Source organism: Portunus trituberculatus, chromosome 46 (assembly GCF_017591435.1).
Source record: "Portunus trituberculatus isolate SZX2019 chromosome 46, ASM1759143v1, whole genome shotgun sequence".
In the NCBI taxonomy this organism is placed as follows: Eukaryota; Metazoa; Arthropoda; class Malacostraca; order Decapoda; family Portunidae; genus Portunus; species Portunus trituberculatus.
The window spans coordinates 13065628-13088127 of NC_059300.1; the positions used below are offsets into that span (position 1 = coordinate 13065628).

Here is a 22500-nt window from a genome sequence, read left to right on the forward strand (position 1 = left end):
TCCCTCTACCTCTGTTTCCTTCTCCACACGCTATCTCAGCCATCCTTTTCTCTCTCTCTCTCTCTCTCTCTCTCTCTCTCTCTCTCTCTCTCTCTCTCTCTCTCTCTCTCTCTCTCTCTCTCTCTCTCTCTCTCTCTCTCTCTCTCTCTCTCTCTCTCTCTCTCTCTCTCCTTCCATTTTCCTTTCACAACATTTTCCTTCTTGTCTTGCTTCCCTCCTTCCTCGTTCGTTCGTTCCTTCCTTCCTTCCTTCCTCTTCACCTTTGCTTGCCAAACTTCTTCTTGAGTGAAAACATGAAATACATTTATATTTTTCTTCAGCCTTTATTTCTCAAAACGGTACGGTATTTTATTCTCTTGGAAATTTTATTAGTGATAATCACGTAAGATCCTAGACACACACACACACACACACACACACACACACACACACACACACACACACACACACACACACAGCGCTGGCTTCACAAGCCAGAGGACCGGGGTTCGATTCCCCGTCCGGGTGGAGATATTTGGGTGTGTCTCCTTTCACGTGTAGCCCCTGTTCACCTAGCAGTGAGTAGGTACGGGATGTAAATCGAGGAGTTGTGACCTTGTTGTCCCGGTGTGTGGTGTATGCCTGGTCTCAGGCCTATCCGAAGATCGGAAATAATGAGCTCTGAGCTCGTTCCGTAGGGTAACGTCTGGCTGTCTTGTCAGAGACTGGAGCAGATCAAATAGTGAATCACACACACACACACACACACACACACACACACACACACACACACACACACACACACACACACACACACACATGTAAACAGTCGTTCATATTAAAGAATAAGAAAGTCACAACTGTTGTTTATTATTACAAAATATTGCTTGGATAGGACAGGAATTTGGCGTGAGACCAAGGTGAAGGAACTACAGGAATGGGAAGTAAGAAGAGGGGAGGGGGGGAGGTGTGGAAGATAGAAAATGAGAGTCAACATAGAGGAAAAAAAACGGGAAGTATATATTAAGAGAGAGAGAGAGAGAGAGAGAGAGGGGATGAGGGAACAGCTGCTGCATTTCTGGAAATAGTTTGATAATAAGATTTTGCTTTCAATTCAGTTAAACAGCAACAAAAAAAAAAAAATGTTTAGCACAGTAAGCAGTTAACAAATTCTTGAGATTTTTTGTCCTCTTTCTACTTTTTTTGTTTGCTTAATATTTGCTTTTAAACTTCCTGGTCTCTCAAATCAAATGTTTTGTAATGTTAAGAAGTTTCAATGTTTTTTCTCTCTTTAACATCTTGACATCGAAATAGTCGCAAAGGAAAGCTATACAAACTTGGTTCCTCCTCACTAGCCGAGAAAGTTTAAGTGATCCAAACTCTACGCGGTGTTTCTCTATTTCGCTGCGTCAAAACTCCGAGCTGTGACTAACTGCGATATACCGACGCTTAAGAGAAGAGAGATCTATGTTTTTTTTTTTTTTAAGTTTAAGTGATCCAAAACTCTACGCAGTGTTTCTCTATTTCGCTGCGTCAAAACTCTGCGCTGTGACTAACTGCGATATTCCGACGCTTAAGAGAAGGAAGATCAATGTTGTTGTTGTTTTTTCATCGCAGATCCACACAAAAAAGAAAAACAAGATAAAGGAAACATAAAGAGATTTCAAGACATTTATCCCTTTTTTTACTAACTCTCTCGGACCTGCAAAGTGAATGGCAACATAGTGGGTCTATTTCCTGTTTTATATTAGTCTTAGCAAGCTTCTCCCTTTCACATAAAAAAAATGACAACACAGATTCAAGAACACAACGAAGACGAAACTAACAACGAAAGAATAGCTTTGAATTCTTAAAGGCATTACGAAACGCAGTATGTCAAACTGAGCCTTTTTTTTTTTTCTTTATACCATGTGGGCTTTTCACGGGAATTTATGAGTTAAAAGGGATAATTTTGGGGGTATCTTATATCTCAAACCCCACCCGCTAGGAAACCGTTGCCCCGAGTGAGGAAGCCCAACCAACTCTCAGACCGTGGACAGGATTCGAACCCGTGCGCTTGGAGACCCCTCAGACCCCAAAGTACGCATGGTTCCACTGTACATTGCAACCATAAAACTTGTAGCAACAGGAGCGACGAGCTGACAGTATGGCGGTGAGTTTCCCCTTTTCCCTTACTTTGCCACCTCCGTCACTCTCATTAACCTGTGTCACGTATTTCCTGGATTCTCTCGCAGGTGTTCTTTCTGCCAGCATTACTCTTTCCTCATCCGCCTCCCGTCCTTCCTCTTGGTGTAATTTATCTTTTTTTTTTTTAATGCAAGAGAGGAAGCAGACCAGGGACAATAGCAAAAATAAAAAGAAGCAGGCCCACTTGATTGCCAGTTCCCTTAAAGATCAAATAGTGTTAGGCAAAAGTCTGGGAAAAATGTCTTGAAATCAGCTCTTCGTTGGTTATTTTACCCATTGTCTCTGTTGTCTGTGTCACCAATGTATGCTCAGCCACGCCCTCCTTATCCTCCACCACCAGTACTCGCCCCACTTTAAACATGCCTCTATTCCTCCTTCAAGATGCATTTTTTTCTTTCACCTTCCTATTAATGTGTTTTTTTTCCTCTCTCTCTCTCTCTGTAACCTCTACTTCCCATACCCTCTCCCCCCTCCCAAGAAGGAGCAGCAGAGGAGTATGTACCCGCCAACCAGTAGGAGCAGATGCCGCTTTTGTGTCATCCATCCGGCTCGGCCCACCACTAACCTCTGCTTATTCAAATCTTGACTTTTTGTGGGTGATTTATGGAACTATTTTGGAGATGAGGTGTATTTTTTTCGTGAAGGTCGTGTTTTTGTCATCTTCCAAGGTCGCTCTCTCTCTCTCTCTCTCTCTCTCTCTCTCTCTCTCTCTCTCTCTCTCTCTCTCTCTCTCTCTCTCTCTCTCTCTCTCTCTCTCTCTCTCTCTCTCTCTCTCTCTCTCTCTCTCTCTCTCTCTCTCTCTCTCTCTCTCTCTCTCTCTCTCTCTCTCTCTCTCTCTCTCTCTCTCTCTCTCTCTCTCTCTCTCTCTCTCTCTCTCTCTCTCTCTCTCTCTCTCTTGTTTGGTTAGTTTTTTTGTATGTTGCTCTCCTGAGACTAACATTGGGTTGAAAAGAGAGAGAGAAAAAAAAGAGAACGTCATTTAAAAAGATCGAACACAACATATAAATGCAAATGTTGAGCCCTCTGTTCCAGTTTTTGTCTTTTAACTTTTAAAGAGAAAATAAAAAGTGGGTGTACATTTTTTTTCAAGGTGTGTGTGTGTGTGTGCGTGTGTGTGTGTGTGTGTGTGTGTGTGTGTGTGTGTGTGTGTGTGTGTGTGTGTGTGTACTCTAAAGATTCCCCACAAGTGTGCAGTATGAGGTGCTGCTAAGGTTAAGTACTCACGTTTAACATCCAAGGCCCACATATCGCACACCACAAGGCTGATACGCTGTCAACAAGACCATCTCGCGTGGCTCCAAGACGCTCTTCTTGTGAGAGTAAACGATAACTTACGTAGATTACACTATACTAATCTTTGTTTGATAACTGGACTGTCATTAGAAAGTACCTGTAGGTGTTGGAGGTTTCATTTATTCATTTTTTATTCTATTTTTATGAAGAGAGAGAGAGAGAGAGAGAGAGAGAGAGAGAGAGAGAGAGAGAGAGAGAGAGAGATATGTTACTAAGTGAGCGGAGTAGAGGCAGGAATGGGCCAAGTAACAGGAGGTAGAGGAACAAACAGCGTGTGAGGAAGATGGCAATGATGAGGAGAAAGGTAGTTAGGAAGGACGGGGAGGGAGTGGCAGTAATGGTGAGGGGGAATATAGTGAAGGAGGGCGTGTGTGTTAGGATGAGGAGCGCTCCGCCATCCGAGTGACGCGATCGGCTGTAATGAGATAATTTAGGAAGATAAGGAAGAGCGAGGGAGGTGAGACTTAATGGCGGTCTGGAGTGAGCTTCCATGACTCTCCTTTAATGAGGGTGAGGCGGAACAGGCGTGGTGATGGGAGGCTGGATCGTGGTGCTCAATATTCCGATAGGGGAGGGCTAATGGCAGGCCTACGGTGTGTGTTTGGTATTGCTGTTGTTAATGTTAAGGTTGGTGCTCTTGTTGTTGTTGGTGGTAGTAGTGTTGTTGTTGCTGTTGTTGTTCACTGTCATCCATATTATTAGCAACACACACACACACACACACACACACACACACACACACACACACACACACACACACACACACACAGCCATCCATCCACACACACACACACACACACACACACACACACACACACACACACACACACACAAGTATGTACACAATTAAGAGTCACACACCTTTATTTCAATCACTCAAATAAGAGCAAACAAAAGTCACAGGTATAGAGTGTTTGTCCGAGTTTCCGGTCACCTGCTGGAAAGGCAAAGTCTACGGCTACAAATAACAGGGAAAAGTGACGGGTGTAGAGAGACAGGTGGAGGCAGCGGGACGGATGCGACGGGTGACGGTGTGCTGGTCTCGTCATATATGAGTGCCTCTTTAAGAGATGGGTCTTAAATCGCGTCGAATCCCCCTCAGCAAGACTGCCTCACGTCGCAGCCCCAGGGAAACACTCCACGCGGCCACGGAAATGAGTGCTGTTTTTTTTCTTTTTTTCTATCCAGCGGGGCACTTTGCAAGCCACAGAGCCTCTCGGTGTTTATACTGAACCTGGAAGAGTCGTGAAGAGCCAGAAAACCGCCAAACACTCGGAGGAAATAAAGGGAACCAAGATAATTTAATGGAATGTTGAGGAGAGGAAAGGAGAAAAAATAAGAACCAGGTATTTTGGGAACATATAAAGAAAGAGAATGAGATTTTTGGATTAACTACAAGAAGTGACAAAATATAAGGAAAATTTTGTTGTAGTAATAAGTTGCCTCCTACATTTATTCGTCACACTGTTGTTTGTGTCTAATATTCGTGACTTATTTCATGAAGGAAACCAAGAGAATTTGATAGATTATAGTGAAAGGGAAAGGACAGTATAGAAAATAACTAATGTGAATGTAATGAATGGAAAATAATTAAGGAAACGAAGGAAAAGTGAAGAACCAGGCATTTGCAAACATGTGAGGAAAGAGAATGAAAATTTTGGAATAAATACAAGAAATGCCAAAAGAAAAAAAAAATTCGTTGAAGTAAATTTTCACTCACATTTATTCGTCACACTATCACATGTGACTGATATTTGTGACTTATATTACCTTCACTGTTTCTCCACCACCAGGTTAATTAAGCCGTGCAGCACTGAGCCCCATAGACCACAGGGTTGCAAGAGTAAGAACTGTATTTGTCGAGTGTATACCTGAATCTTTGTGGTGCATTATGTAATGAGTGTTTAAATAATTTATGTTGGCATGCATAATTAGCTGGCGGGAAAAATAAGTAAATAAAAACATATAATTATTATACTCACTCTCATTGTCTTTTTTATCTAACGAAAATAATCTCTTGTACTTTAGTGTTTACATAGTCGGGGGAAATTCATTAGATAGCAAGTCATTTACAAATTTACTTTCATGCATTTGTGTTAAAAAGTTTGATTTGTTATTGTTATTAGGTCGGCAAACACATATTCCAAACCACGTGACAAACAAGTGGCAGTGTGAGGGTTTGTTTGTGTCGCAGGTCAGCACAGGACAGTTTGGCCAGAAAGGAGCTTAATTAATTTGCTTGATCTTTCTGCCTTCCTCTACCTCTCTTTTTATTACACCTCCTTCTCTTTTTTTTTCTCTTTTATATTCTACCTCCTCTCAGCCATTTTGCGTTTCGTCCTCCTTCTAATCTTCATACTTTCCCCTGTCTTTCAATATCCTTCCTTTATCTTCTTTCCCTTCCTCATTTTCTCTTGATACTCATTATCTCTCATCTCTGTCTTCCTCCTCGTTCCTATTATTTCCTTCTCCCATACTCCAGTCCCTTCTCACACCTATCCCCCATCACCCCTCTTCCATTTTCCCTTTTTTTTTTTTTAAATCCTCCACTCACCCTTCTGCACTCTCCATCTTTTCTCCTTCTCTCAGATTCTCCTTTCTCTTTCCTATCCAGCAGTCATCTTTCTGTCACGCAGTATAACTTAACGGTATCGAGCAGTGTCCGCTCTGTCTTTGTTGCAACGTTCAAGTGGCTCAGGAAAGCTTGTCAGGAGAAGCCACGTGTCATCTGCCAGCATGAAGGGCACTGGTGGGGTGTGTTGGGAAGTGATAGGGTGAAGGTAACAGGTGTGCGTTGCCTCATTGTTCATGCCTAACGAGTAGTGTTGTTATGCTTTTCACGGACATTAGAGGAGTTTCCTGGGTGTATCACGTGCCATTCCCACGTGGAAGCATCATCTTATTTTGCAATTCTTATTTATGCCATCCAGCGCTGCCATGTTGCATCGGATTGCTGTGCTGTGCGTGCGTCTGTCTCAGCATAAAGAGAAACTTCTAACACGCTTTGGCTGCTGTCAGATCTCTGCGTGTGCTTTAAAAATGATGAGCAGCGAACACATGTGGAACTCATTACCTGTGCTGTCTGAATTATTAACACTCAGACCGCACCGTGTTTCAAAAAGGAGAGAAAAGAAAGAAGAGAAGAGCAAACTATAAGAAGAAGTAACCGTGTAGCAGCACACCACCACCACACTGAAATAATTTCCCTTTAAGATCAAACTTCAAACTGCTCGCGGTTTGTACATTTATTTGTTTATTTATTTATTCATTTATGTATTGCATTTTCAGGAATTGTACTCTGCATCACGTAGACAGTGTGCAAAGGGGCGAGGGGGGATGGGGAGGGAAAGGTTTACAGAAGAGAGGAGCGATGAACAGATGTAGGGCAGGTGGATGTTTAGATTGAGTAAGAGGAGGGTGGAGTGTAGGTGTCAAGACGAGGTGTCACGTTAGGGAGGCGGGGTGAAAAAAGAAGCCTCTAATTTAGCAAGGAGGAGTGTGGATGTGAGTAAAGAAGAGCGAGAGGAGGGAGCGTGGGGATGGTGCAGGATGTCAACAACGAGGACCGCCCTCTCAACAGCAGCAGTGTAGCAGAGCAGGGCCCGGGTCGTGCCAGGGCAGGGGTGGAGGGAGGCAAGAGCATCCCACTGTTACCAGATACCAAAGCAGCGCCAACCTTTCCAAAAACCTAGTTACGTTCTTTTTCATAACTTTGATTAAAGTCAGTCAACAGTAAATGTCAAAGAACGTTGTAAAAATAGCCTGAAAAAATAGGAATGTTACAAATCATCAGAAAAATTATATTTGGTAAGTTTTAAAGGATTGGTTGCTCTTGGTAACAGTGTTGGGCTGGAGGAGGACGGGGCGCGTGGCACTCAGAGTCGGGGGCTTGGGCTGGCTGTACAGGGCCACCAGTGTGCCATCGCACTTGTGTGCCGGCGGCCTCAGGCTCTCCGCTTCTCGGTACTCCGTCGCATCGCCTCCCAAACGCTGCCTCATGCACGTCCATGACGGCTCCGGAATGTGTTGCAATGACGGCAGGATATTGTTCGGAAGTTAATAAAAGCTACAAGGAAGTTGACCGGAGATGTGGTGCAAATGCAGGTTATGATAAATAAGTGTTTTCTGACGAGTGATAAGGAACGGGATGAACGCTGAGAAGAAGAGTGAAGTGGAATTGAAAAATCTGCCTTTCTTTCAGTGAGAAAAGTTAGATCATATAACCAAAAGCTCTGAAATAAAGAACGTGCAAAGAAAGGAGATCTGCTCACAAGGATGCCTCGGAGCCTCGTCTGACCAGTGGCCGTACTGATAGCAAAAATAAATTGTGCGAGTGTGTCCGTGTCGCTACTAAGTATTACTGGCTGTGTAGGGACACCCCGGCCCGCCACTAACGGCCACCTGAAGGGAGGGTGAGGGTGCTGACCGTCGCCGCCACTAACATCACTCATTTCTTGGCTCACTCATTAATCATTAGTATAACATTTTTCAGAGAAGCTCGTAGTCAATTTTATGTGAATATGAATGCATAGTTAACTAGTTGACACCAATATATTAGCTTGTTGTCTTTTATATCACACACACACACACACACACACACACACACACACACACACACACACACACACACACACACACACACACACACACACACACACACACACACACACACACACACACACACACACACACACACACACACACATATATATATATATATATATATATATATATATATATATATATATATATATATATATATATATATATATATATATATATATATATATATATATATGCCCTCCGAGTTTTGTGTAGCATTGATACACAGAGACTCAAAGAGTCACATAAGTTAGACACAATTACCAATAGAGTTTGACGAGTTTTAGCCACGTGACATTACTCGGGTCACTTTTGACCGCATGGTGATCGGGAGGCACCGCAGGCTGTCTTCATCCTCAGGAAAACACCAGCAGCTTACAGCAACGCCGCGTATACAACACATGGAAGTTCCATGTGAACCTTTGTAAATGTCGTGTTTCGTCACCCAGTTTGTGTTGCTCTCCTCACACGCCTCGCCACCATTCGACCTCAACACTGATTGGTCTTAAAGGTCGATTCCATGTCCCTCCGTGGACTAGTGAGTGGTTATTGAAAGTAATCAGGCCACACAACAGCCTGTTGATGGTGGTGTCTTGTTCAGTCAGTGGTAATGACACTGTAACCTTAAAGCTTAAATCCTCACTTTTCACCGGCTCGTTGTCTGATTCTGGACGAGCAAAAACTGTTCCTTGCCGGGATTGATAGTGAATGATAATCGTGGTGGTCAGTTCACTTACTCGAGACTGTATTGATGCTAAATATATATGAATATTTCTTTCCCACTCATATATAGCTCTCAACACATTCTCTTTATATTAATGGGAAAAAAAATCAAGCATTATATCTGGTTGTTAGGTGATTTCAAAAGTAATAAGACGGACAGAGAGAGTGGGTGAGCAAGGTGAGGCCACACGGTGTAGCAGCGAAGGCCAGAAGGTTGGCTGTGTTGACTCTGAAATTCAGGGAGCTGCCCTTCCTCGGTACCAGGCATATCCAGCAGCTGACGGGCCTCTTTGTGCTGCATAAAGGCTGAACTTAGCCTTCACCTCGGCTCAAGAATTTTCTTGTGTATTTTTAGTAAAATATGGAGGCTTGTGGCCTGTATTAGTACGCTGCTCCACCCTGCATCACAAACCCGGTGGGCGGGGCGGTGTTGCATCCGTGGCCTGCACTCCTCCATGGGCGGCGCCGCAGAGTTCCTGGCAAGTCTGACATGTAGATTTCGATAGGCGACGAAGATGTGAAGTTGACGCACCACATGTGATGGTTGGTAATTAGTTGGCGGGGACGTGGTTGTTTCTTGTGGGAGGGGAAGCGTCGGCCGCGTGGGCGAGGGAGACGTGTTGAGAGGAGGGGGGCGATGAGAGAGAGAGCCAAGGAGGGAGGGTGGCTGACGGCGTCGTTGCCCGGGGTAGCGGCGTTACTTAAATACTGAAGGTTAAAGGGAAACTATCAAGACCTGGGGCTGGACGGTCTTCGGAGCTGCAGGTTGAGGAGGCAATAAACTGACGGTGAAGAACGAGTGACCTTGCGGATTGCCGCGTCTTGACTCACCACGAATAGTCATTACATTCACACCTAACGTCCATCACTGCTGCGGCCTTAATCCAAGAGAGATGGAGAATGTAATATTAGACGATTCCTCTTTTCAATGCAGCTCCATCGAATCCCTGACGAGCATAGGAACACAAACAGAGCAGTACTGGGTGTTATCTTAGTCTTTACGTATGATCGCTTCCCTCATGGTTAGTTTATCGCAGCAAGCTTAGGTGTGTATTAGCGCATGAGCCGCTAAACGTCCTCAGCCCAAAGAACCTGAATACTTGATTAACACCTCTCTCTCTCTCTCTCTCTCTCTCTCTCTCTCTCTCTCTCTCTCTCTCTCTCTCTCATCTATCCTATCTATCTATCTATCTATCTATCTATCTATCTATCTATCTATCTATTTATCTATCTATCTATTTGTCTGTCTATCTATATCTACCCATCTCTCTCTCTCTCTCTCTCTCTCTCTCTCTCTCTCTCTCTCTCTCTCTCTCTCTCTCTCTCTCTCTCTCTCTCTCTGTATCTGATTCTCGCTCCCTCGCCGTCAAACAAGGTAGATAGAGTAAAACGGCTTGCGTCGCGGGCCTCGGCTACACACCAGTGAGCAGAAACTAAGTTGATTACGTGAGCCCCTATGGACTTGTTACATGGGCGCCTGATCCTGCCCTTCCCACCTTGTTGTAGAACCCTGCCACCCTCCCTCACCCTCTCTCTCTGTCTCTCTCTGTAACTCTTTCCCCCCGCCTCCCGTCCTCTCCAGTAGCTTGTCTCTCCCTCTTCTCTTTTTTCTTCTTCTTCTTCTTCCATCATAGAGTCAAGAAGTCAGTCATTTTTTTCTTTGTTTTTCTTCTCCAGACTCTCAAAATATTCTCTTCTCTCTCTTCCGTGTAGCGCTTTCAGGCACCTCGTGGTTTGTCTCATGATTTTATTGTGTGGTTTTGTTGTTCTTCTTCTACTCCTCCTCCTTCTTTTCCTCCTTCTTTTTTTTCCTTCTTCTTCTCTTTCTTATTCCTCGTTCTTGTTTCACTTCTATTTTTTTTTTCTTATTTTTCTTTTGTTGTTTATCTTTCTTTACTTTTTTTTCTTCTTCTTCTTGCCCGTGTTCTTCTTGTTCTTGTTCTTGTTCTTCTTGTTCTTGTTTTTGTTTTTTTTCCTGTTCTTCTTGTTCTTGTTTTGTTGTTGTTCTTGTCCTCCTCCTCCTCCTCCTCCTCCTCCTCCTCCTCCTCCTCCTCCTCCTCCTCCTCCTCCTCCTCCTCCTCCTCCTCCTCCTCTTCCTCCCTTTATATTCTGACCGTGGACTTATGTCAGGTTTCCTTCTTCTTTTCTAATAGTATTGTTTCACTTATTTTCTTTACCAGCAGATGTGGAGTGTTGTCATAATAGTGTCCTTTCCTCCCTCCCTCGTCATTACTCACACAGATAGACTGATTGATAGATATTGACCACAACCAAATATTACAGTTACAGGAAGACTTTGTAAGGTATGGGCCATTAAAATGTTTTCGATTAGAACTTGTAAATGGCTTCAAACATCATAAAACTTGAACCACATAAAGTGTTCATTTATACAAACAGATGTATGAAACGTCTAAAGAAAATCAAGCTATTTTTCTCATGCTGGGGTTCTCTTCTTCGGTTCCTTCCCTCCTGGTCTCACCCTCTGGCCTATTGTAGTGTTAGTAGTGATGGCGCATCAGTCACGGGCATACTGGCAAAATACGACAACATTTACACACTCTTGATCATCGGTGTCGGAGTGATTGTCAGGTGGAAAGTAGCGATAAATCAGGTATCATTGTCGTGTAGCGTGCAGGTTATTGCCCCTAATCCATCTTATGTCTGGTGTCTGGCTGTCTCTGTGCTCAATGCCTCTTGATCTAGTTTCAGAAATGAGGAAACAGAACCATGATGACCCTAAGTCGATAATAAATAAATTCTGCTGAGAGGAACGTTCAGTATTTCCTCCTGTTTGAAGTGTCATGTATGTGTCCCTGTGCGTGTTTGCATGTGTGTACCACGAAGGACCGCAGAGACGGCCGGTGTTCCTGTGAGCACAGCGACAACACACAACAGACGGCCGCAACACCTCGCCACCCTGACTGACAAACACACAGGAAAATGTTGTGGTGGTGAAAGCCTCATGTTGGCGGTGGCCTGGGCGTGACCTTCAGCCAATCATGAAGGAGAGGTTCAAGAGGTGGCTGTGTGCGTGACCCGAGTAGGTCCCGCCGCACCGCACGGGTCACCCCACCCGCCACCACCACCTCGGCCACCTCCACAGCCACCCCCGCCCACCACCGCACTCAAGTTTTGTCGGAGAGAAGGGAGCAAGGTACTCTAGGCGCCATGTTTGCTATGACAGAGTACCTTGGTGACGTCGGCTGCAGATTGGCGTAAGTTACTGAAAGCTTTGACGGTGATTCTCCACTAATATAGTCGATTTAATTATATCACATGTAAAAGATTAATGTCAACGGAGTGTTTCATAAATCGGACAAATAAAACTCATTAAAAATCTGTTTTGTTTTACATATACTCTCCGTACTCTTGCTGTCCTCTCATCATCGGTAGCTGGCACACGTATAGCAAGTCGAGAAAAAATATCAGCCGAACCACGAAGGCATGAACGACGATGTTTTACTCTCCACCATCAATTGACATTTCCGCAGTGACTCTGAAACATAGAGTAAATATTTTTATCTACACTAAGCCGCAACTTGGAACAGAAAAAGAGTTGTAGAAGCATAGTACATATAATCATTTGGCTATGAAACAACAAAGCAAACTATAAAAAGAAACAGAAAGAAAAAATAAATAACAACACATAAGCAAGAGTAGTAAACGAATGACCTCATAAAAACATTTAACCACTCTTCATCCCAACACCTTGACGTTCTGGACTAATGAGCAGGTGAGCGGTGTCTGCTACTTGTGTTCATCTGAGAGGCGACGTCAACCTAAAGGCGACTCATTACAGCGCCGCGTCACTCCTACCTGGCGTGTGTAGTGGTCAGGAGCAGTGGGTGTCGAGACGTGGGAGGCATGGGGAGGTGTTAAGTGGGAGGCTGCGAGGGTGAAAGGATGGCCCGGTGGTTGCGCTGTGGGTCAGAAACACTGGCTTTTGGTGTGGGAAGAGGGGCGTGACGGGTGGAATGAAGGGGGGGAGTGAGGTGTGAGGTGAGGACAGTGGGGTGGTGTTGAGGGTTGTGGGTTGGGATGCAGTGTGTAAAGGCTGGTATTGTGTTGTGTCTGTAGAGATTGTCGTAGCTAGAGGGAATGTGGAAAGGTTATTGCAGTACTGGCTTTAGGATGGCGTGTAGCACAAGTAAGCAATAGAGTGGTGCTGAGAATATTATTGTTCGTCAAGGGGAGCAAAGCGTTGGTGTGAGGGATGAGCAGGGATCAGATGCCTTGGTGCTTATATGTTAGTTGCTGTAACTGTATGTTCCACAAGATCTCATTACTAATACAGTGAGCAGTGTTATCGGTAATGCTTCAGTAAAGGAGGAGGTGGCAGAGCAAATGGTAGCAGAATGTGTTGGCGGGGAGGAGGCGGCGTGGCGAGACCTGAGACTTTTATTCCCAGACCCTGACGAGGTGTTGGCGGGAGACTGTCCTCTGTTGCCATCCTCTTTATATCGACCTTTGCGGTGGCGAGGTCACAGGCCTCACGTTGACCTCCCCTGCCAAGGCGATTTACCCATCTTTTGGATCTGACTCACCTGTCGGCAGCGTGAGTCACTGTCATTACATGTCAAGTTCAAGGTCATTCACAGAGAGTAATGTGACTGACGCTATTCTGATTTTTAGTGTGTGTGTGTGTGTGTGTGTGTGTGTGTGTGTGTGTGTGTGTGTGTGTGTGTGTGTGTGTGTGTGCTGCGCGCGTACTCGCGTTCTCTTTTACAAGAATTCCCCAAGGTCATTACCTAACTACTTAGCGTCTTCACTTTCCCTCGCATTGCGCCTCCTTGCTCTTCTTTTTTTTCATTCCTCCTTCCCCTTCTCTCCACCATTCCTTGAAGAGAGGGCCTGGGCCAGCCTGGACCTGCCGTGCTGCTGTCACAGTGAGCTAGTGGCGCCGCAGCATCTGGTGGGGTGCCGCCTCTCTCCTCACACCACCTGTGCTTTCACGCATATCTTATCTTTACCTCTCGAACGTATCATTACAAATCTAGTAGAGAATGAGAGAGAGAGAGAGAGAGAGAGAGAGAGAGAGAGAGAGAGAGAGAGAGAGAGAGAGAGAGAGAGAGAGAGAGAAAAAAAAGAGAGAAAGGCTTGGGCTCTTGAATGAATAACATATTTTGAGTTTGTGTTTTTGGAATGAAGCACAGATGACCTTGGTTTACCACAGGCCTTACGGAGCTGGCATCGAGGGCGGGAACATTTCTGACATGCTTCACACTATATCGTCCCCTCCACCCACACACACACACACACACACACACACACACACACACACACACACACACACAGACTTCATGGAAGGAAAAATGGAACCAGAGCAGAATAAAGTCTAGCCAGAAACGACCGTCAAACGTCTTCCACAAAAAGAGGCTGACACAGACTTCACAAAGGCCCAAACAAATCACTCGGCCACTTCCTTCCATGAACTGCCAGCCGCCTCCCTCCTGCCCTCTATCCCTAACTCCTCCTTTTCCTTCTTCTCCTTCTGTTTCCCCTTCTCTTCCTTCCACCTCGACCCTCCACAACACCGCCACCACCTCGTCAGAGCAACACCAAATAAACAAAGCCGTGTTACCGCTGGGTTTTACTTGATTAATTCAATATCCACTGTCCAGTCCGGCCTCTGCTCTCAATTATTCCTCCCCATCCGCTGCCGCCTCTCCCTCGCTTGCTGATAGTGCCGCAGCGGTTCTCAGAAACATATTAGCCGCTCTCTCTCTCTCTCTCTCTCTCTCTCTCTCTCTCTCTCTCTCTCTCTCTCTCTCTCTCTATTTACGTGGAGTGTTTGTCCTCTGGTGTCATTTCATTATCATTTGTTAATCCATTCTATTTACCATATTTAAACAATGATTGTATGTGTGTGTGTGTGTGTGTGTGTGTGTGTGTGTGTGTGTGTGTGTGTGTGTGTGTGTGTGTGTGTGTGTGTGTGTGTGTGTGTGTGTGTGTGTGTGTGTGTGTGTGTGTGAGTGTGTGTGTGTACACGCGTGTTCATGTCCTTATATTTTATCGTATGGAGATTCTTTCTTGATTTTTGTGGCCATGCTAACCACTCGCCATGGCGTGAGAGATTTCAATTATTCGCCTTTATTTCTCGCAGCAAAACAACGTAAAAGATCGAAGGAATTAATTTGCTATGCCTTAGAAACACTCCCCACTCCACGCTTCTTGAACACAATCAAAATGCAAAAAAAAAAAAGAGAGAGAGAGAGAGAGAGAGTCATTTCCTATCATTCAAGATTTGCCCTGTCTTCCATTCTTCCCGCCAAGGAGAAGAGCAAGACACAAAAATCCCTTCACATCTCTCTTCCTGCGCGGCAACTTACTCGCTGCTCATTCATTATTCATCAGTGTTGGTGCCTTTGACTCAAGTGGTCTCCGTCGACGACTCTGCGGCGGGTTGAAGTAGTGAGGGAGCTGAGAATCAGGGAAGGGAAGGAGGTGGAAAGAAGGTGCTATACTGTGAACTGGGAAGGCGTCCGTGGCATGTGAGGCTAATACGAGGCAGGCAGTGATGAGGATAAGCAAGAGAGAATGAAGAGCAGGAGGAGGAGGAGGGGGAGGAGGATGAGCAGGTGTGGCTGGGTGTGCTGAGGTGGCATAGTGCAGGAGGCGTGGCGGTGGGAAGTGAGAAGAGCCTTTCAGTCTTGTTGAAAGGCGAGTCAGGAGAAAGGAGTGTGTGGCGTTTGTCTGGAGTGGCTGAATTAAGGTGTGCGGACGAGCCTGTTACGCTCGCCGGGTATTTCAAGCCATGGGTAAAGATCGACTGAGCTACCATTGGGTGTAGTAGTGGTGCTGGTGCCTATTTGTCGTGGTGGTGGTGTCAGAGGTGGTGTTTGGTGGTGGTGGTAGTAGTAGCAGCACCACCACCAGTAATAGTAGTAGTAGTAGTAGTAGTAGTAGTAGTAGTAGTAGTAGTAGTGGTAGTAGTAGTAGTAGTAGTAGTAGTAGTAGTAGTAGTAGTAGTAGTAGTAGTAGTAGTAGTAGTAGTAGTAGTAGTAGTAGTAGTAAAATAAGTAGTAGTAGTAGTGGTAGTAGTAGTCATATTATTATTATTATTATTATTATTATTATTATTATTATTATTATTATTATTATTATCATTATCATTATTATCATTATTATTATTAATATTGTTATCATTATTATTATTATCATTATTATTATTATTATTATCATTATTATTATTATTATTATTATTATTATTATTATTATCATTATTATTATTATTATTATTATTATTATTATTATTATTATTATATTATTATTATTATTATTATTATTATTATTATTATTATTATTATTATTATTATTATTATTATTATTATTATATTCATTATTACTATCATTATCATTTTCTTATTATCTTTTTTATAATTATTGTTAATAATAATGGTAATAAGTCACAAATGTTGGAGCGGTCAGTGCCATAATAAAGTCATCTGTGTTTCGCCGAGGGCGGAAATGGGTGCCATTAAAACAATGCATTCCGTGAATTACTGGACAAGAAATGACCGCTGGAACAGATTAAGCCTCGCGATACATTCAGTACAAAATGATTGCATTAAAACTAATATCTAATACAATACAATACTACATGTGTGCGTGTGTGTGTGTATATATATATATATATATATATATATATATATATATATATATATATGTGTGTGTGTGTGTGTGTGTATGTTTCACTGTTTGATCTGCTGCAGTCTCTGACGAGACAGCCAGACGTTACCCTACGGAACGAGCTCAGAGCTCATTATTTCCGATCTTCTGATAGGACTGAGACCAGGCACACACCACACACCGGGACAATAAGGTCACAACTCCTTGATTTACATCCCGTACCTACTCACTGCTAGGTGAACAGGGGCTACACGTGAAAGGAGACACACCCAAATATCTCCACCCGGCCGGGGAATCGAACCCACGTCCTCTGGCTTGTGAAGCCAGCGCTCTAACCACTGAGCTACCGTGTGTGTGTGTGTGTGTGTGTGTGTGTGTGTGTGTGTGTGTGTACTTTTCATTCATGAGGTATCCATTTTTTATTTATTTATTTATTTATTTATTTATTTATTTATTTTTTTTTTGATGATCCACTATCGTTGTAATAATTCAATATTTTCGATGGAACTGAAAAATTTTCAAGCTGGTTTAAAGACAGAATCTGAACGTTGGATCCTGTTGATGGACGCGACCATCGTAAGGTGTATGCTACTTTGGTCACAAGGTTGATGATGCTGGATTACCTGTGGCAGTCAGCGAAAGCATTTCTTTTTGTTTCTGTTGGTGAGAGTGTTCTCTTATAGGCGAGAAAGTTCGTTGACCTTCACTAACCTTTCTTTGCCGCGGATTGTCGCCATCCGTGAGTTTCTGACACTTAGGGAAGGGTACATAGTGAACGAGATGCCTGTGGAGGGACTTGCAGCAGGCGAAGGGGAGCAAAGGCGGAAGGAAGCCCCTCTCACTTTGGAGGAAAAAACTTCCTTCCTGAAAGATTCTTCACACGAACAGTAAATGGAAATATCGTTCTAATATGGAGCTGATGCCAGTGGTGGCGGTGATGCTTGGAACTAAAAATCATGTTAAGAAGAAATCAGGAAGAAATAGAGACGTTAATTTCATTCGTTATGTTTGATGAAGAGGAGACACTCGGACAGTTTGTGTGAGAGAGTTACTGACTGGCTGGGCAGCTCGGAAGGTTTCACTGCAAATGTTATGCTGGACAAACGCATGGAATACTTTTATCTTCATTTCCAGCCTCATCATCTTTATAAGGGAGATTCACAGCAGAGACAGACCACCTTGCTCCACGTACATCATTTATTTTGGCAGTCAGCAAGGCAATACAAACTTTGGAACTTGGCGTAATTGCATTCGTGATGTTGCTAAGAGCCTGCAATCAGGTGGCCAGGAGCACCAGCCCTGCCCTGCGAGGAACGGCCACTCCCTCCTCTCCCCTCACGTCTCACTCCAGTCGATAGGAATGTAAATTTATTCATTTAATTTATATATGTTTAAAATGTCTATTTATTCCTCCCGACACAGCGCTGCCGTGGAAAACGTCAACTTATTTTTGTAGAGGCGCACCTTGTTAAATTGTGTCATGTATTATTTCACATTACACTGAACCAAATTTAACTCGTCTATGATGCTCCAGAGTTCTATCGTCTTCTTCGTCTTCTTCTTCTTCTTCTTCTTCTTTATCATCATCATCATCATCATCATCATCATCTTCTTCTTCTTCTTCTTTTTTCTTCTTCTTTTCTTTGTTTTTCACCTTTTTTTCTCCTCTTTTTTTCCTTTTATTCCATATCCTCCTCCTTCATCTTCTCTTTCTTTTCCTTATTCTCCTCTTTTCTCCCTCCTCTTTCTCCTTCTCCTAAATCTTCTCCCATGTTTATTCTCTTCATTACTTTCTCTGCTCCCATCTTCGTCCCTCATCGCACGGCGGCTTTTTCTCTTCGTACTTACAACACTACTCTCACTATTACATTACCCTTTTTCTCTCCCTACTCTTACACCCCTACTTATTTTAATGTTTCCTACCCTCCTCCTCCTCCTCCTCCTCCTCCTCCTCCTCCTCCTCCTCCTCCTCCTCCTCACGGAAATGTAGGGCAGCGGACATTAGCATTACTTCCCGCCTTAAGCAAGCGTAATTTCCATCCTCTGTCACGTGGCTCTTTCCATTATTTTCACTTTTCACTCCGTTGGTCATTAGCATCGGTTTCCAAGAGAGAGAGAGAGAGAGAGAGAGAGAGAGAGAGAGAGAGAGAGAGAGAGAGAGAGAGAGAGAGAGAGAAATTCACTTCAGATCGAGCGTATATAGTAAATTCCTGCTGTTGGCTTAGGAAGGTTTTAAATATTCTTGCTTTCTTCATCTAAGCCAGCAAGCGAGTCCCGGCTCTCGTGGCTTTAAAGCCCTGCATGCATTCAGTTCCTTGTCGCCGCCGAGATCAAGCCACTTATGGACATTGAAAGCGGCGGCGCCCACGAGTGACGAGCAGCTTGAAGGTCCAAAGTAATGCATGTAGAGCTTCCCCTGACCTTCTCACCAGCATGGGGAAGGTCAAAGGTCCCACTGCCCCCTAAAGTTCACGAGGGACAGTGGCGTGCGCGGGGGAAACACACCTCTGGCCTGGGAAACAAAGTAAGCGACGCGGCTGGTCAATACTAGGCGAGGCCGAAGCTTTGATGAGACGGACGCAGTGCACATGTTCACATGAAGAGCAGCCCTTCGTGTGTCGCCAAAGGTCAGGCTGTTTGTGGGGTGTGACCTCTTCCCGCCCAGTGAAAATCTCCCTTTCTCAGATCAGTCTTTTCATTCGTAAGATAACCTCTTAAAACAGCAAAATATCATGCTTTTATAAAATGTGTACTTGAATCTACAACAAACTTAATAAACTAGTGTCTCTGGTAACAAAATGCCTTTCAGATATTATTCTAAGCTTTGTTGATGATGGTTTCTACTAAGAATAGATATTCCATTCAGAACCAGTTATGACTACCGCCTGTACTATCTGTTTGACAAGAGAGCTGAGAGTTCTTACCCGGACGTAACACTGTATTGCTAAATAAAGATTGATGCACCTTGTTCTTGGAATCACCGATTTTGCTGCGTGCAGAGTTACACAGGCAGGGACGCGATGTGTTTCTTCCTTCACTGAAATCTAAAAAACGCGAATGAAACATGAATTTCCAATTGGGAAATTTAGAAGGACAATTAAGGCAAAACGAAACACAAGTTGTTAATGATGAATTTTATCGCGCCTCAAACTTTGAAGTGGACGGATGGCGAGGCGCCCCTGTGTTGCTTTCCGCTCATCGCCCCAGGGGATTGCGGGACGGATGGAGCCTGCAGCTTGACGGGGTAACATCTCCGTCTGGCGGCCCCGCAGCGCCACCCCACGGCCTGACGATCACTCGCAGGCCCGGTACACACTCACGCCTCACCGCACTAACGATGTGCTCCTCGCTGAGGTGATGAGCCCTCCTGGATACACAAGAAAGAAAAATACAACTGTAACACACGAAAAAAAAAAATATTTATGTGTATGGAAACAGATAACTGATTATATTCATATATATTCACTTCTTCATTTAGCTTCTCGTAATTGAAAGTATATATATATATATATATATATATATATATATATATATATATATATATATATATATATATATATATATATATATATATATATATATATATATATATATATATATATATATATATATATATATATATATATATATATATATATATATATATATATATATATATATATATATATATATATATATATATATATATATATATATATATATATATATATATATATATATATATATATATATATATATATATATATATATATATATATATATATATATATATATATATATATATATATATATATACACACACACACACACACACACACACGAGTTATGATAGACGTCAGTTATGTCTCGTCCCTTCGCGAAGCGTCTCCTCAGGCCTGCATTGAGGCTGGGGCGGAGTAGGGAAGGAGGAAGGGAGGGAGGGAGGGAGGGAAGGAAGGCGTGAGGGAGGAAGCCAGTGGTACAGAGCGAGAAAAGAGGCTGAGGCAAGAAGGCTTAAAAGATGTAGTCATTAGCGTGTGGACGGAAACCAGAGTAACACACCCTCGCACGCTCTCCTTCGACTCCATGCAGGTGGAGGAGGACGAGGAGGAAGATGAAGAAGAAGAAAGTTACGAACGAGGGTATAAGAAAAGGAGAAGAAGCAAATGCAACGTGCGTCCTTCCTTGCCTTCCTCCTCTTCATTTTTTTATTTCTTTTCATCTGCACCATCTCCTCTTCCCGTCCTTCCCTCCGTGCCTCCATCCTGCGCGTCTTCCTTCTCCTTTCATTTATTTTGCTGCCTTTCTTCACCATTCCGCACATACGCGTCCACACAATCGAGGGAAATTAAAAATACTGTATCGCGTTGATGCCTCGCCGCTGCCTGTTTGTTTCTCCCTGGGTTGGAGGTTCGTGGCTTGGAGCTATTTCTATCCCAGCACTGTCACGCGTCCTCAAGCTGCGTGTGTTGCATTACAAGTTAACGTCATATGATAGACAGTTAGCACTCGTTTCAATATAACACTAGTAATCTTTTCAATAACGTAGTGTGGTTATGTAAAATTTCGTAATATCACTTACACTGTTGTAAATGTGCAAAGTTGAATGAAAGTGTGAAATATTTTACAGTTTCTTATCGTTTAAGTTTCCAGAAGAGGGTGTGAATTACCCTGCCATTGCTAAATTACCTCTGTTATCTGGCAATGACTCGTTTTTTTATACACAAGAGGGGAGACTGGCCAAGGGCAACAAAAAAAATGGAAAAATAAAGGCCCATTGGATTGCCAGTTCCCTTAAAGTTATTAAGCGTTATCCAAAAGGCAGCGGCAAATGTCTTGAAAACTCCCTCTTAATAAAAAAAAACAAGTATTAGACTGCAATATATCTTTTTTCTTCTATTTCCTCACTTCAACATTCCCATTCCTATCCAGCCACTCCTTCCACTCACTCATCGTTCGTGCGCCCACCGAAAGACTCTCCCCCTCTCAAAACCTACAAGCGGTTCCTTTCCCCCCTCCTTTCCTTCCAGCACCCATTACCTCCGCCATTACTCTCCCTTCGTCTGTAATCCGGGCTTTGTTGTGTCGTCCATTAACCAGGGGACAGCAGGGGCCGGCGTGAAGCAAGGGAGGCGCTATTCTCAGAGGCCAGCTGGCTAAGGTGTGCCGCCCTTCATCTTCCTTTCCTTTAATTATTCAGTTATTCCTCCCCTTACTCCTCCTCTGTGTTGTCGTTATCGTCTTTGTCCCTCTCGCTATATCCTTATCATTCGTTCACTTATTTTTTCCTCCTCCTTCTTCTTCCCTCTTTTCGTCTTTTATTTTTTTCATCTTATATATATTTTTTTTTCAGCTTCCAGGCACTTTTGGCACTTTGTTTCCTTCCTAAGTCGAGAAATAAGAAGACGATTATAGTCCGTTTCTTTCTGTATATACATTCTTTCTTTTGTGTTTTTTTTTTTTTCTTTTCATAGTCTATCCTTGAGCCTCGAGTCCCAGCCAGTCTGTGCTTGTTACGCTTCTTTATGTCTTCTACTCACTCACTCACGGATTTCTCGCAAACTTTAGGATTCTCACTACTTTTTTTTTCTGTACATTTCATTTTCAATTTGTGTTTTTGTGTGTCTCGTGTAAAGGCAAAGCATTTCCCTGTTTGCCTTCGGGGAACTCATTATACAGACGTACCGTACTGCCACGTCTCTCTCTCTCTCTCTCTCTCTCTCTCTCTCTCTCTCTCTCTCTCTCTCTCTCTCTCTCTCTCTCTCTCTCTCTCTCTCTCTCTCTCTCTCTCTCTCTCTCTCTCTCTCTCTCTCTCTCTCTCTCTCTCTCTCTCTCTCTCTCTTTTCTGGGTTACTTCTACTAGTATAACCATTGAAATACATAAACTTGCTCTGTGCTTTCTCTCTCTCTCTCTCTCTCTCTCTCTCTCTCTCTCTCTCTCTCTCTCTCTCTCTCTCTCTCTCTCTCTCTCTCTCTCTCTCTCTCTCTCTCTCTCTCTCTCTCTCTCTCTCTCTCTCTCTCTCTCTCTCTCTCTCTCTCTCTCTCTCTCTCTCTCTCTCTCTCTCTCTCTCTGTGTGTGTGTGTGTGTGTGTGTGTGTGTTCGAACTT

At 43.6% G+C, this 22500-nt stretch overlaps 1 protein-coding gene and 1 long non-coding RNA gene across 2 annotated transcripts in view; one reads left to right on the forward strand and one right to left on the reverse strand.

Moving 5' to 3' along the window:
• LOC123520337 (potassium voltage-gated channel protein Shaker-like) overlaps nt 1–22500 on the forward strand; it is a 624445-nt gene that overhangs the window by 73314 nt on the left and 528631 nt on the right. The window lies entirely within an intron of this gene.
• LOC123520338 overlaps nt 19557–22500 on the reverse strand; it is a 17615-nt gene continuing 14671 nt past the window's right edge. The window contains exon 3 of the long non-coding RNA XR_006679237.1: nt 19557–19780. This is a non-coding gene — a long non-coding RNA (uncharacterized LOC123520338). The remainder of the gene's footprint in view (nt 19781–22500) is intronic.